We start from the raw sequence: 14,865 nt of genomic DNA, 5'->3' as shown, positions 1-14,865 counted from the left end.
TACAAAAAAATATTAATATTAAATATTAAATATTAAAATAAATATAAATATAAAAATATTAAAAAATATCAATAGTTTAAAAAGCGAATCATAATAATTGATGATGCAACGAAATGCTGCGATATTAAAACCGCGAAGAGATTGATAATATATTTTGCCTCATGTTATCTAATCTATAAATTGTCTATTACTTAAAGCCTCGGTGACTTAGCACTCATTCTCCAACATCAGTGTAAATGGAGTGAATAAATGGGTTTGTGGAATTAAAGATTAGCAGGGAGGGTGGTAGAGATATCCCGTTAAGGAAGATCGACTGTTAAGGAACATTTCAAGGATTCTCGTCTCGATAAGCTCCGCACCGATCTTCGAGCTTCTTAGAGGCGTCCTGGAATTATTTAGTGGTGCGTAAGCCGCTTCAGAGTTGCCTCCAGACTGAGGTTAATGGCTTCGATTCCCAATAGTACGCTCGCCAAATCCTTGGAGTTAACGATATCTTATCGACTGTTAACTGTGAATATATAATTATAGAGTTGAAATATAAATCGGTATATGTTATTCATACATATATATAGAGTCTTGTTTTGTCGTTTAAAAAAAATCGTTATAACGAGAAAGAAGTCAATAAAGAGAAAATGTCGTGCGCGTTATCAGAAAATTGCACGCGAAAATTTTATATTTTACGCCATAATGACAGATAGTTGTTCGATGAGCAAGTATCGATAACAACGCACCATGTTAGTTATATCGTATATGGGGATATATCACGTCGGGAATAGCTTCGCAGTGAATATGAAATTTCCTGGTTGTGCAATTTTCCTGCATTGAATTTGCTTTTCCGGCTCGAAATCGCCTGACAGTCAAGAGCGCAAATTTCGATATCGGAAAGAAGGGAAAGGGGACTGTAGGCGGACTGCGTAAAAAGGAGAGGAATCGACAGAAGCTCGAGCGGCATTACGTTTATTTATTGATCGCATTTTGCCTTCCAGCCAACTGAATCCTGGAAGAATTAATCCCACTTTTGCTCGGCCGAAGTACAACATATTCGCGAAATAAACTGCTACTCATATTCTGTATTGTATTCCAGTGGAATTGTTATTTCGAGATAAAATTGAACAATGCGAGTTGATAAAACTCCGTAAAGCCTCGATGAATTGCAATTACATTTTGTCATTTTAACAAATGAATTTTTTTCTATTGTGTTAATATTTAATTGTTAGACATAAGCGGATTTCATCATTGAATATATATAAAACAGAGATAATTCGTTATTATATTCGGCAATTTTAAGTGCAAATACAACATGGTCAAAATGTCACAGGTCAGTTATTGCATTTTGATTAAATCTTTGAGAGCTGAAACGCGAAAGGTCCTTGTATCTTGTCGTGTTGGCAATTTTATTCCGAGATGAACTCGGTAAAATTAGTGGAAGCATTAGAGGGCCGCAGATAGGAAGTCGCTCGGCCAAAGGTGACAGAGAAGAACGGAAGCGGTTGGAAGAGGCATTATATTATGTGCCACGGGGGCTAAATTGAATTCTCGCGCCGCCGCTTTCCGGAAATAATATTATGTTTTATGTCCCCGACACCCGCGCGCGGAGAGCCTTATTGGAATCCCTTAATAGGAATTTTTCACATTTTCCGCCAGCTCCCGGCGAATAAGATCAGCGAGAGGTGGCAGCATCCATTGGCACAGATTCCGATCTGCCGGGGATGGAAAATGGCGGAGGCAAGCCAGGGAATCGCCGAGGCTCTCTCTTCCCGTTCAAGCCAGAGGTTAAAACGCGCGATGTGATGGTAGTAGTGATGCGATAGGGTTCGTCGGAGTTCTACCCCTGTTTGCTTTTGCTATTCGCTTTCCAGCTACAGTGGTGGGCGCCAGGAAAATTCCGACACTGGCTGGTACCATCGGCGCGACTACCGCCGACCGATATCAACCGCTAACGTTACCTTCATCTTTCGATAAAAAGTTCAGGTTCTTTTGAGTCTCGAGATAGCATGACGCACGCGATGCTTTCGATGATCTTTAAAAAGATGTTAATCAGGGAACACACCTGCACCGATGCGATAATTTATATTCGACTCGAACGCTAGAGAGAAATTCGATGACATCGTTATTCGATTTTTTCCTTGAAATTAAATTTATACACGTGTTTCTCATTTATGTGGATTTATTTAGTAAGAATACCTCAAAAAAAGAAAGAGGGAAAGAGATATTTGAACGATCGATTAAAGCGCGTGATCCGTTGAAAGAAAATCTGAAAAATTCACTTAACCAGGAACGCACGTCAAAGCAATTCAACGTTGAAAAACGTTGGGAATTAACAGCTGATCTCTAGCATTTTTTGCCGTTTCACTTTTTCTTTTCTTTCCCCTTTGGATCTAGAGCTCGTTCGTTCAGGGCGATACGATTCATTCGTGGTTGCCATGATCGGTAACCAACGAATTTATTTGTTTGACGCGCCGCGCATGCTATTTTCAGTTTAATCATATATACCTAATATTTTCTTGTGGTTAAACGCGCCGTGATCTATCTCAAACAAATGCGCACGTAATAAAGTTGGCAAACATTCTTCCTACCTCTACGGGTTATATCGGGAGATATAACCTTTTTTTTAATTGCAACGTGAATTTTTTAAACCAGACAGCAACTTTAAATATTCATATCTCGTCCCGAAGCGGCAATCCATTTCGCGGGGCGCAAACTGCCGGTTATTTCTCCTCGTTATTGCGTACGCACGGTATTCACGTGATGGCGTAAGCGTTGATTTACAAATAATTTATTGACGCTCACTCTGCCGAGTTTCACATGTATTTAGCATAAAATATATTTGTCATACGACTTGCTCTTCCTCGTGTAATTTCTAACGGAGATAAATAAATAATTTTTGCAGCTTTTATTTCTTCCGGTTAGAATTAAAATGCGATATCTCGCACTGCTTTAGGGCGCTGCCATGATTCTTAATTACGTACCGTAATAAATTCTCAGCATAATGAAAAGCTTGTACATTTTTTTTCTTTCTTTGTAGAATACAAAGAAATATTTAAAAGTTAAAAACATTTTCTCGCGCGACAGACTCTGTCCGGATATGTACAAAACTTATCTGTAACCTGGGTCAAGACAGTTTTATCGTCGTCGCGAAATATATGATATGACTTGGGCGCGCAGGTCTCGGAATCGATTTACTACGCTCGTGCTTTACACGCAAACAGTTTAGTCTTACGGTGTACAATGGATTTTTTGAGCGGTTTGTACGACGCAGTTTTTAAAAATTACGATCACACTTTAGACGAGCAAAGGCTCGGCTCCTTTTCTCGTCTAAATTCGTTTAACGATATCTCGTCGAGATGTATTAGCATAAACGCGTTTGAGTGAAATAGGTACAGGTGCTCGGCTTCTTCCTCTTTGAGTGTTATTTAAATGTATTTCCGGGAAAGATGTATCTTTTTAACGCGAAACAGCTCTTTTACGAGCTCATCTACGCCGATGAACATTTAATGTGTTTTTTCAGCAAATAATAAAACGAAGCGGAAGATGTTATTGCCAATAATGGCTGATTTGATTCAGAGCTCTCTGAATCGTGTATTTTATGAGTTGAGTATATTTCCTACTTGACACAGAGTATCGATATCCTTCTGCGAGAGATACTAGCTTAAGTCAAACAACGTGATAGCAGGATTCGACCGGTTTTACCTCGTAAAAGTTCCATTCGCACAGAACCTCGCGATTGCGTGCTAAGGTTCCGTAAGGTGCGCTCGTTGTCGTGGAAGTTATCGAACTATCGACTCGCTTCCGAACCATTCGGCTCGCTTTCATTGGCCCAGATAAAAAAGCTCGAAGCTTATTTGTCGGCGAATCGTTCCTTCCGAAAGAGCACGGCATTTATCGCGCCGAGATATATGGAAATTGCACGCAAAGATAACGATTCTCTTTTCTCTTCCTCTAGAAATGCTGGGCCCTAACGAGCCGGTGAGATCTTCTAAAGATCGTAGATATCTTGACGTATCTGGCGATTAATGAGGATTCCACGTATATAGGCCAAGGGATATTTTCGTTTGTTCGATGCGAGCCGTTGCAATCTCCGCCGATTCGGCAAGTTTTGCCGAGTTTTTGACAGCGAATTTCAGCGAATTTATTTAAATTTTCTTTGTTCAGAGTAATTTATCCCATTTAGCCTTTTTCTTTCGCTCCCTTACGCGATTCAGATTCTGATCTATTAGATCGATCGCGATTAAATAAAAACAACCTGTGCGTTTGTCGACTTTATTTACGCATTATTCTGTATAACTTTCAACAGGCGTTTATACGACCAAATGAGAATATTGCTACGATCCATGTTGCCGCTTCAATTGCCTCAATGGTGAGAGATATTTTTATTGCATCGTGTGTGTGTATATGTGTGTTGATAGCTCTGAAGTAAAATGTTCATTAAGCAGAATCAATATTGCCGTTTGTATGTACAAAATAGATTTACATGAAATTTTATTCGACACGAAGTGTACTATCTGTTTCGATATTCTGTGGTGCAAATAGTACTTCGGGCATCAACGAAAAACACAACATGCTTTCACGTATTCGAATTTCAATACTTTTGCGATGGAGTACGATAAAAACGCATATTTCTTATAATTTGCACTACTAATTTTAGCGATGTATAAACAAATTTCGCACATACAACGCTTTCTAAAACACGTTGGAATTTATCGATAACTTTCAGCAGCTATTCGCTTTTGAAATTTTTATGCACACATGCCGAGCGATAAATGGAAAATATACTACGCGACGTTTATTACTTTTACGGTTTTATGCATATACTCCAATTCTTATTAACAAAAAATAATATATGCGCATCACATTTGCATTCGTTATGTCATGAGCAACGAAATTTCCATATTTAAAGGAAAAAGAGACCACCGTTCGTATAAAATAAACATAATAACACACGATCGATTTTTAAAATAAATATATAAAAATTATAGAAAAATAAACACACGACAGATATCGTAGAATGGCAATGTTTGCTAAGCGACTTGCCACTCGTGGAAATACTCAAAGCCCCTAACTCCCATCGATTTTGATCGCGAGAACACTCGGTACTTCCGAATTAATTTATCTCGATGCTATACCGTACATTTCACGGCCCTTCTCTCGATTCATTACATCTCCGATTGCGCGACGTTCTACTTCCTTTTTCATCCTTTAACGACACTTAAAGTTCGTAACTCGCCGGCAGCTTCGATTCGTGGAATAACGACTTGGTAATTTCTGTGTGACATTATCGCTTACGTCGCTGGATTCATAAAACTTTAGCGTGCACGACGAACGCGTCAAATAACGGCGTGAAAATGAGTTAAGTCTTGCCGCGATTGTGTCAAACTGGGTCGCTATCGATTGCGATGCAATGCCTTTGTGAAACAATATCGAACAAAGAGAGAGAAATTCTGTTTAAAAATTGCAGGCGCATGATTATTACAGGATATAATGATAATTCACGATTTGTACGTGAAAACACTTTTGAGATAGTGATATCAAATATCTCTTTGAAAACGTTTCTATATATTTATACAATGTGCATAAAATAAACAAATAAATATACATGTCTCTGCAATAATAATTATCAGATTCAAAATTATTTATTTATTGAAAAGGAAAATTATTGATTATCCGAAACATAACATAGATTTAATGAATTTGCTATCGTTATTATCTCACGACTGAGAGTCTCTGATAACCATAGATACCGACAAATATCGTTTACACTCGATTGAATGTTGTTATTGATAGGTACGATGTCAACGCTTTGAATGGCAGGCGAGTTGCGTCGTGGAAACAACAAAGCCGAATATCGATTAAATGGTGGCGCGCGCAGAGTCTACGTGCACCGCAATTAGTAGATGCACGGAGAGTTTTAATGGCCCTTTAATAACACGCAACATCAAATTATAAAGGTGGGTCGTAGACCCTCACCTATCTGGGCCCCGGTCGCGGCGTTTCTCCACGCGAAGCACCTTCCCCGAGTTATATGTGTTGGCGCGATTACCGTGTGGCTGGTCTGTAAAGTAATTTCGTCCCTCTGGCTGAGCTTATAACTTTACCTCTATCCAGGTAAAGAAATACATTAATACTCCATCGAAGGTTGTAAATTGCGTAAGGACGGAATTACGAAATGGCGGAGCGATATCTGCGAGATCGATGGACGCGCGAGCAGTGACGAAAATTTAATAACGTACGTGCGCGAGCTCTGATTGCGATTTAATTAATTACACGGGGATATTTGTTAATCGATTGTTTTCGAAGTCGCTCGTGGTGTCAGCAATTAATTCACTACGCGTATTAAGCGCGAGCTGGCGCTTTAATTTATTCGTCCCTGTGACTCGATCCTCGTTCCTTAATCATGTTACTGCTCCATATTCCTATTTTGTGCGATAAAAATGGATTTTTCAATCCAGACAAACACGTTTTTAAATCCTTTACAATAAGAATCTACGCTAAAATCATCGACATGAGCTTGCAATTCGCTTGTATAAAAGTTCGACACTTTCGAAATCGATACTTTCCTCGTTTCTATGGATTCTCTCTCTCTCTCTCTCTCTCTCCCTCTCCCTTTCTCTCTATCTGGTAATAGTAACGGGGTCAAAGCGATTCCGGAACCGCCTGGAAATCGACTACGACCGCTGTGGATCCGGGTTACCACCGCTCGTTCTCAGATATTGGAAGTTTCACGGTGGTCGTTACACCACACGGAATTAATTGGTTTAATTAAGTCACCAAATTACTCTCGCGCTCACGGATTCTCGCCGGATTAATGCGTGATCAGATACGGCGCACCTGTTTTCCATCGGGATGCAACGCGGCGCGGGAACGTTTGAGCTATCATCGATATACGAGAGATCGGTAGCCGCATCGATTATAAGCCGGCGATTTATTTGAGCGATCATGCGCCATTCTATTTGCAGAGAATGATGTTCTATTACACCGAATCCGGAAACTGGACTTGTGCTATCGCGTCAACGACGCGGATGCACAAACGGATTTCGATTTTATGGGAGCGTCGCATAAAAATTACAAGACTTTTATTAATGAGTGTTAATCGCGTTGACGAACGACATGAGAATCCTTTTCACTTTCCAGTAGACATTTTTTCGGAACAACACGTTCGTAGCTAACGCGCGTATCGGATATGCTCGAAATTATCGCACGTCGCTTCTGGAGAGACGTAATTGTAAAGAATGACCTCGTTTTTCATTAAACTGCCCATTAGCCCTTCCTGCCCGGCAGGAGACATTAAAACCTTGAAGCGAGAGGGTAAAAGGGTTTCTGAAAAACACCCATGGGAGACCCTTTCTCTAGCGGAGAGGACGCGTCCGCTCTCACAAGGACTATTATTCACAACGCAAAAGCCACCGCCATGTAACTGCTTAATTGTCGTTTTTATACATCCCTCCAACTAAAACCGGGCGCGAATCGATATCGCGGACAAATACTATTTACATTCACCGGAAATATTAGCTATATATCGCACAGTCGACCAAGAATATCTCGCCACCATCTTCGGTGAATATTAATTCACGAGCGCCAAGGGGCCATCTCATCTTGGGTAAAGTTATCATACGAAGTAGCTAAATAATTGCCATAACGTTGTTAAAGATCGAGGCTGGCGTAACATTAATTATGATTTCTCAAGATCTTTGAAATAGAAATGACTGAAATAAAAATTTACATTCACACGGCCAAAGCTCTCCGTCTGCTTTCAGAATTTTATTCTGATTATTATAAAATGGGGTTTGCGGGAAAAGATAAATTTCATTGTGCGAGGAAAGAGAAATATCGTGTTTTCGTTTTGGAAATGAGCTCGTCCGAGTTGACAGACATTTCAGTGTGCGTCGTGATGCTATACTCGCGGAGACTGTCAACTCTGGGGTTTGCACGTCTGCATCCTACAGTTTTGACGCGTGATTCTGTCTCTTTGCGGACGGGGAGGGTAGAACAGGGCGACAGTGGAGGGAAAAAAGCAAAAGAAAAGGAAAAAATAGAGAAAAGAAAGGGAAAAAATAGAGAACAGCCTAGGCGGCGAGGGATCGAGAAGAAAAGACACGAGGAAGAAGCGTCCCGGGAAATAAGATTCTGACTTTACTTCTTGACGTATCCGTCTTTCTACGGCGGATCTTCCGGGATGCTGGAATAGCAGGTAGCGATGGTGGAGAATGTGAAAAAGGAGCGACTGCTGGAAATATCTTACGGACGGCTGATGCGATACATTGTCTTTGCTTATCTCTTGCGGTGTACACACATACGCGCATACACGTCCGCGACCACCGGCTCGAATCAACATATGCATTACGTGCCTGAAGAGTTCTCCAAGAACCCGATGTACGATAGGAGGGTATCGTACGATATTATAGCGCAGTATTCCACTAGCTAGATGCATTCTCCTGATGCAACCGGCCGATCGATCATACGAATCAGATGCGAGGTGAGAGAATCGATACTACTGTAATTAATAATGTACATCAGCAGAGGACAGTGACCGATTGCTCAATAAGATCACTCTTGATGCGCATCCATTAGATTTGCTCAGCGCGATATTTACAAAATAAATTATGTAACGATCCTTTTTACTCATCGCTCAAAGAAAAACTTATAATTAGAAAAGTTAAAAAGATCGCAAATAAATGTTAAATCACGAAAAAGCGGATTAAAGTAACATGATTCGCACGTTTGCTGGTATCTCTCTCTCCAGAGAGGTATTCTGTTTTAAGCATGACGCGGCGGATGGCAAAAGAAGCGCGAGAATTATCGAATTTCGATCACGTTCCTGCGCCATGTACTTTCTGTGGATTCGTGCACAAGTGTCGCGTCCTGGAAGCTTGTCCGCGGTATTGCGTCCGCAAATTTTATTTCCCGATTGTATGCGTATCGTGTGCAGAAACGAGTTACGCGCTGTCGTGGACATGAAAAAAAAGAGACACAACCGACTCTAATCAAATAGAAAATGCGACAAATAAGGGTGGACGCCCATGTTCTCGTAATTACGACCAACTCCCGTGTCGCGTTCACCGCAGACTTCTCCAATCAACGAGCGTTAATTAATCGAGCTATCCGTCAGATGACCTGCGAAAGGCGGGCGTATCCTTTGTCATCCAGCCACGCTCTCCGTTTGCGCTCGGGTGCGGAACACGCGCTTATGCACCTGCCCTGGGTTAACCAGGGTTGATGTATTGAAAATAACCCTCGTCCGCTATCTGGACAGCTTATCATATCCATCATTCCGTCCTATTTGTACAGCCGACACACCTCGCGCGTGCGAAATCGCTCGAACGAGACAGACTTACGATTCGCCTATTCTCTTCTATTGTATGTAGTTTCATGTTAAAACGATATTGTTTCGTGAATTCAATAAAATTGATTACTCTGCAAGCGCTTAACTGATTAAAAATATATTATGAAAAGTATATCAAACTACACGTTCTAAAATTGGCAAATCCAGGAAAAGATTATTTTAGAATGATGTTAAAATAACGTAGTCCGTGGAAACTACCAGTAAGTCACTCTGGGATTAAATTCAAGTCGAGCCTCACATGCTAGCGCGTACATGATAAATGTATATAGCCGGAGGGAATGCGATTACGGAAAGCTTCGTAAATAATAACGGCGCTTTTTAATTAAATCAACGAAGGAAGCATCTGTGGTAACCACCTAACTTTGAAAAATTCACTTGCTGCACTGATATGACGCTACTCATATAAATGAATTTAAAAGCACACAAAAAACTTAGCATTACTCGTATCTAGATTAAATGTAAATCATTTTTAATAAAAAAAGCTAAACACTTGGTACATGTGCACAGAGTTATGTAAAAAATTTTGTACTGCACCGGTCTTGTTTATCATGTTTTCCATATGAGAATTTTTTTGTTTTTTTTCTTTTTTTTTTATACACACACACACACACATACGCAAATAACTTTTTAAAATCAAGTGAGCGTATAGTTTTACGCTTATTTACTTGCAAAAATCGAGGGGCTACATATGTTCGCTTATAAATATTAACAAGAACATTTCATTATTTCACATTTTGAGCCCGTAAGCCATATTTACGGGCGATGTTCCTTCCCAGTTTTAAGCATAGAGATCCTGGCCAAGCGCGGCCGCGCGTATCACGGCGAATCCTTCGAAGGGACGCCTTTGTTTCGCTATCAATTCAAGACTATAAATTTAACGCACAATTTTATCCCGCACGGCGGCGTATTTCGATTTACTTGCGCATCTGCGCCGGTGCCCCGGGCGTCTTTTCATAATTTTCTTACGCGGTATATTTCACTACATAATCCCGGGGTAATGTAATTCATTTACCCAGAATGCACCCGCTTTACTCGGCAAATGAATTGCAGCAACGCTCATTACGCTTCGCGGGCGAACTAAATCAGAATGCGGAAAAACCCCGACGGTTCCTTCAATATGAAAGCATACGCACGATTTGCTGATGGGCTTGTTGACTCGGCTCGCTTACGACCTTTAATTTTTCGCACAAAATAATAAAAATGTAATGCGATTACAGAGACAATTATATAAGCTTCTTTATAATTTTACACTATGCATAATAAAGCTATATACGTGAAATGTCAATACATTACAAATTCAATTTATTATAGATAAAATAACCAGAAAGGTTATCAGATACATCGTAAGCGCCAGGTATACTGTAATCGACAGGATCTCGAAAGCCGAGCGTGCAAAGCTATTACCTGCGGCTGATGGCTTTCACCGTTGCTTTTAAGCCGGAAAAGGTTTTTGCATGTTTAAAATAAATAAATAAATGTGATAGGGGACATAAACGCAAAGTGCGTGAGAGCGTTTTGTCATATACACATATCATTGCGGATAGACCGAGCATTTTCGTTTGTTAAACATAAATATCTCTACAGTAGACATTTTATAAAATTTCCGTTCGTTATTAATATAATCTGAATGAAATAAAACGTTCATCAACTGAGAATAATTTACAAAAGAGATAAATCGCGTTTCTCTCCCAGAAATATTTTGTTTCTGCTAACAATTTATCATTGATATGCTTCAGTGAAGCGCTAATAAATCAGACAATTGCTATACCGTCGACTAAATAAATATGCATCAATGATACGTCCCAAATTCGCAATCCGTGAATTCGTGAAAATGAAATGAAATTTAACATTTATTCGCGCAAAAACTTTATAAAACTCATTCACGCCAAGTATCATATAGGTGTGCATTCGAAAAATCTCGCTGACACGACAGATATTTTCAATAAGCAAATCCAGAATGCGAGTTTTGCGCACGAATAAGTAATAAGATCGGAAATCGAATTTGAATAGAAACACTCGACCAAAACAAATTTTATCGCGAGCTTATGCCAGTCGCTCGATGAAAGCTCAGGTTTATTTCGATGGCGTATAGTGGGAGAGAAGAAGGCTTCGTAACTTTTAAGCTCGCACCGAAGAGACGTGAAAAATTAACTGTTCTCTTCTTCTTTTATCTCTTTCTTTCTCTCTCTTTCCGCTTACGCCGCGGATTATGCTACATAATAATTTCCAAGCCGCGAGTAGTCCGCCTACGCGTTATCTCGCATATCTCTCGTCGCTCGCCCTGGAATTAAGACGGAAAATATAACGAGATGAAGCAGCGACGGCGATGGTCGTTCGTGCACAACGAGCGAGGAACAACGACGTACAGATAATCTAAACGCGGGACGATGGAGTGGTGGCAGCCTGGGCTACACCAGTTGTCAGCTTGTGATGGATGGACGCGGAACACGTACCCGGTGAGAATTCGTCTTCCTTCTTTTTCATTTCGCGTGAACTCCGCCTTATTTTCCGTCGCGCATTTTCCGCCTTCGTCCGCTCGATATGTCCACGACTGATATTCCTTTTCTGGGCTCCACGATTAAGTTTCACGATTAAGATCTTCGACGGAGGATCGGGATTCTTCTATCTTTTGACTGCCAGTTTCGCATTTCAACGTACTCGAACTAACTGAAAATAACTTGCTGCGTATTCATTGCATGTAGATCCGATGATCACGGTTACGTGCAGAAACGTGCAATTTGCGACACGTTCCTTTTGATTAGACAGTCTCTTGGAATTCTGATACTTCTTATTGGACGTGCCGGAACTATGTGGATTACCTCGCTATCCGAGATGTTCCCTTGCAGAGTTGTCACAGGGCGTACACGTTTCTATACCCTTCAAGGCATGCGGCATCTTCACGCCCCAATTCTTTCGTCCTCCGGGATTCAAGATGAGCGAAACGAGATAGATAGAAAAGAGATTAAAACTTATCGGTTATTTATGATAAAATACACCTAGCGCTTTCACGCTTATTTTCTCCTTTCCTTTTCTTTCTTCCTTAATTATATTATCTGATTAGAACAACATGAAAATCCTTCATTTATTCATTCTTGTATCGAAAAACACATACATTTATTATTTATTTATATTTGCAACGATGCAACTTGTTCTTTTATGAAATATCACTACATACGCAACTCTGATAATCCAAATGTAATACTTAAAATGTACAGCTCTGATTAACGTTGGCGGATGAACGCGAACGTCTTCTTTTTTAAAATTTGCGCGATTTCTCCGGAAGGCGAGTAATGAAGAGTTTGCAATGGTATATTCATGCCACGTACATGACAAGGAAGAAAGAAATTCTACCTTCCGCGCGATTCTTCACCTGCTACTTACGTTTTATTCCACTCATCAGCTTTTCTACCCTCCGCGGTACGTGCACGTTCTAATTCTCACGTTCCCAACGGTACAGACAGAAAAAGGAAAATATCCTGTGTGAGAGATGTGTAATCCGCTTTTTTCACCCGACTAGGATAAAATAAAAAAATATAATGCGTTGATGAATTTGAGAAAATTAGCTTTGCGGGTCAGCGGTTATGAATTGTAATGTAACGCAGGTAGCTTCAAAATACGGAGAGAGTTCTACGCCTTCCTTTATTCTACATTTCATACAACCACGCCTCTGCTGACAGTTTTTAGATGGAGTAACCGCATTAATATAACATCATGTATCTTTTCAATTTATCTTTTTTAATACAAATTTAGATATTTATTTAATTTAATTACTTATATAAATATATGCGTACAAGATTCTATAGAAATAAAGATATCGTTATATCAAAGCAAGATAATTAAAAAATCAAAAATCTTATATCTGATTCTTAGCGAGTTTTATTCATTATATACAAAATGGATCAAACATTTCTCTATTTATCTTGATCTTCTATTTCTTCGACATAGCCTAAAGAAGTAGCTTTCAAGTTATTCATAAAATAAATAGCTTTGGAACCAGTATTTCATGAAGATTCTTTATTGTACAGTATTACATCGCTCCTATTCAGCTCTTTAATGATATTTAATATAGACAATTTCTGTCAAAGCTTTAATTTCTAATGCTACGCGAAGAGAAGAGAATTTTCTCTTAAAATTTACTTTAGAAATCATAATCGTAAGATATCATGGCATTTTAAAATATTTTATATAGCATTTTTTATTCATTAATACCTACTATAATCAAATATTAAATGCATTCGGTTATATTTTATCAAAGTATTTTGTAAAATCTCAATAATTATAACAAATGTTAAAGAGGTTATACAATTTTATTTTTCTGAATAGGAAAAACGTGAAACATAAGATATACTGCATAAATTTTAAAAATAAAATATAATATTTTAGTTGCTTATTGATTATATTAAAAAAAATAAATCGGTATTTAATAGCGTTTTTCTGTGCGCTTAGACTATGATTGAATTCGTATGTTCAATATAAACGTATATGTATATATCGTGTGCATCTTTAACACTTGTTGTTTTTGATATATTAAACGAGAATACAATGAGTATTGCAAACTAAATCTAAACGAAGCTTTGAGCCTGAATGGACCTGCAATTCCGCTGGATTCTTACATATTCATAGCTGAATAATCAAGTAATGGAAGCTCGTGTAAGATGATAAAGCATTGTTCATTAATTGATTAATGATATTAGCATGTTATTGAGAACAACCGAGAGTAGATGGATCACTTGTACTCACAGGAATAACTGAATCTTTGCAAATCTGTATTTTTAAAAGAAATTATTGATATAGCATATAGAATGATAAAAAACTTTTTCCGAACGGGATAAAAATAATAATGGAAATGAGAAATAATAATGAAGATAAGTAAAAAGAAGAATTATTATTAAAATTTTATCAATATAATAAAATATATGTGATAATTTGAAATATATGTAGAGAAATATGTTTGTTATTACAAAAGCGCTCTTCGCGAAATATGTACACCTTTAGAGCGTTCTTTCTGATGAGCGATTTTACGAATTTTTTAACAACGGGATTTTATCCGCGCGTCAAACATGCGATGGAGCATCGTGTGGGTTATAATCGTTCTCTGTCAACTATGAGACGAATATTCACGTTGGTCCCTAAAAAACTGGGAATAAAAATCCGACGGAAAATATTCGCTTGAAATCCAAAGCATATTCAATTTCCATTTCATTAATTACAAAGTCAAAGTTACATCTGTCATTAATTTTTACTCCCTCATATATTATTCTTTAATTCACGAAAAGACCGAATTTTCAATCACTGATGATTTATAACTGTAAATCCTTGTATATGCTTGTCATGTTAATAGTGATGATAATTATATCTAGCTTCTACTATTATAATTTACATTTGTATTTCACGTGTGCAGAGGGAGGAGAGCAGAGGATAATAATGATAATCACATTTAACACCGAATAATCCATAAATTTGTTATATATTTCATTGTTATCACAATCGCATATCATTATAGAACTAATTAATGGTATCTATTGACT

General features: G+C 38.6%; 1 protein-coding gene and 1 long non-coding RNA gene across 2 annotated transcripts in view; one reads left to right on the top strand and one right to left on the bottom strand.

Moving 5' to 3' along the window:
- Sema2a (Semaphorin 2a) overlaps positions 1-14,865 on the top strand; it is a 345,146-nt gene that overhangs the window by 24,512 nt on the left and 305,769 nt on the right. The gene's annotated exons all lie outside the window — the stretch shown is intronic.
- LOC145969680 (uncharacterized) overlaps positions 207-14,865 on the bottom strand; it is a 38,905-nt gene continuing 24,246 nt past the window's right edge. Inside the window, exon 3 of the long non-coding RNA XR_014438221.1 lies at positions 207-508. This is a non-coding gene — a long non-coding RNA (uncharacterized LOC145969680). The remainder of the gene's footprint in view (positions 509-14,865) is intronic.

Source organism: Camponotus vicinus, unplaced genomic scaffold (assembly GCF_025532165.1).
Source record: "Camponotus vicinus isolate PSW18456_S1 unplaced genomic scaffold, iyCamVici1.0 SCAF_4, whole genome shotgun sequence".
Classification (NCBI taxonomy): domain Eukaryota; kingdom Metazoa; phylum Arthropoda; class Insecta; order Hymenoptera; family Formicidae; genus Camponotus; species Camponotus vicinus.
This window is presented reverse-complemented; position numbering and strand designations above follow the sequence as displayed.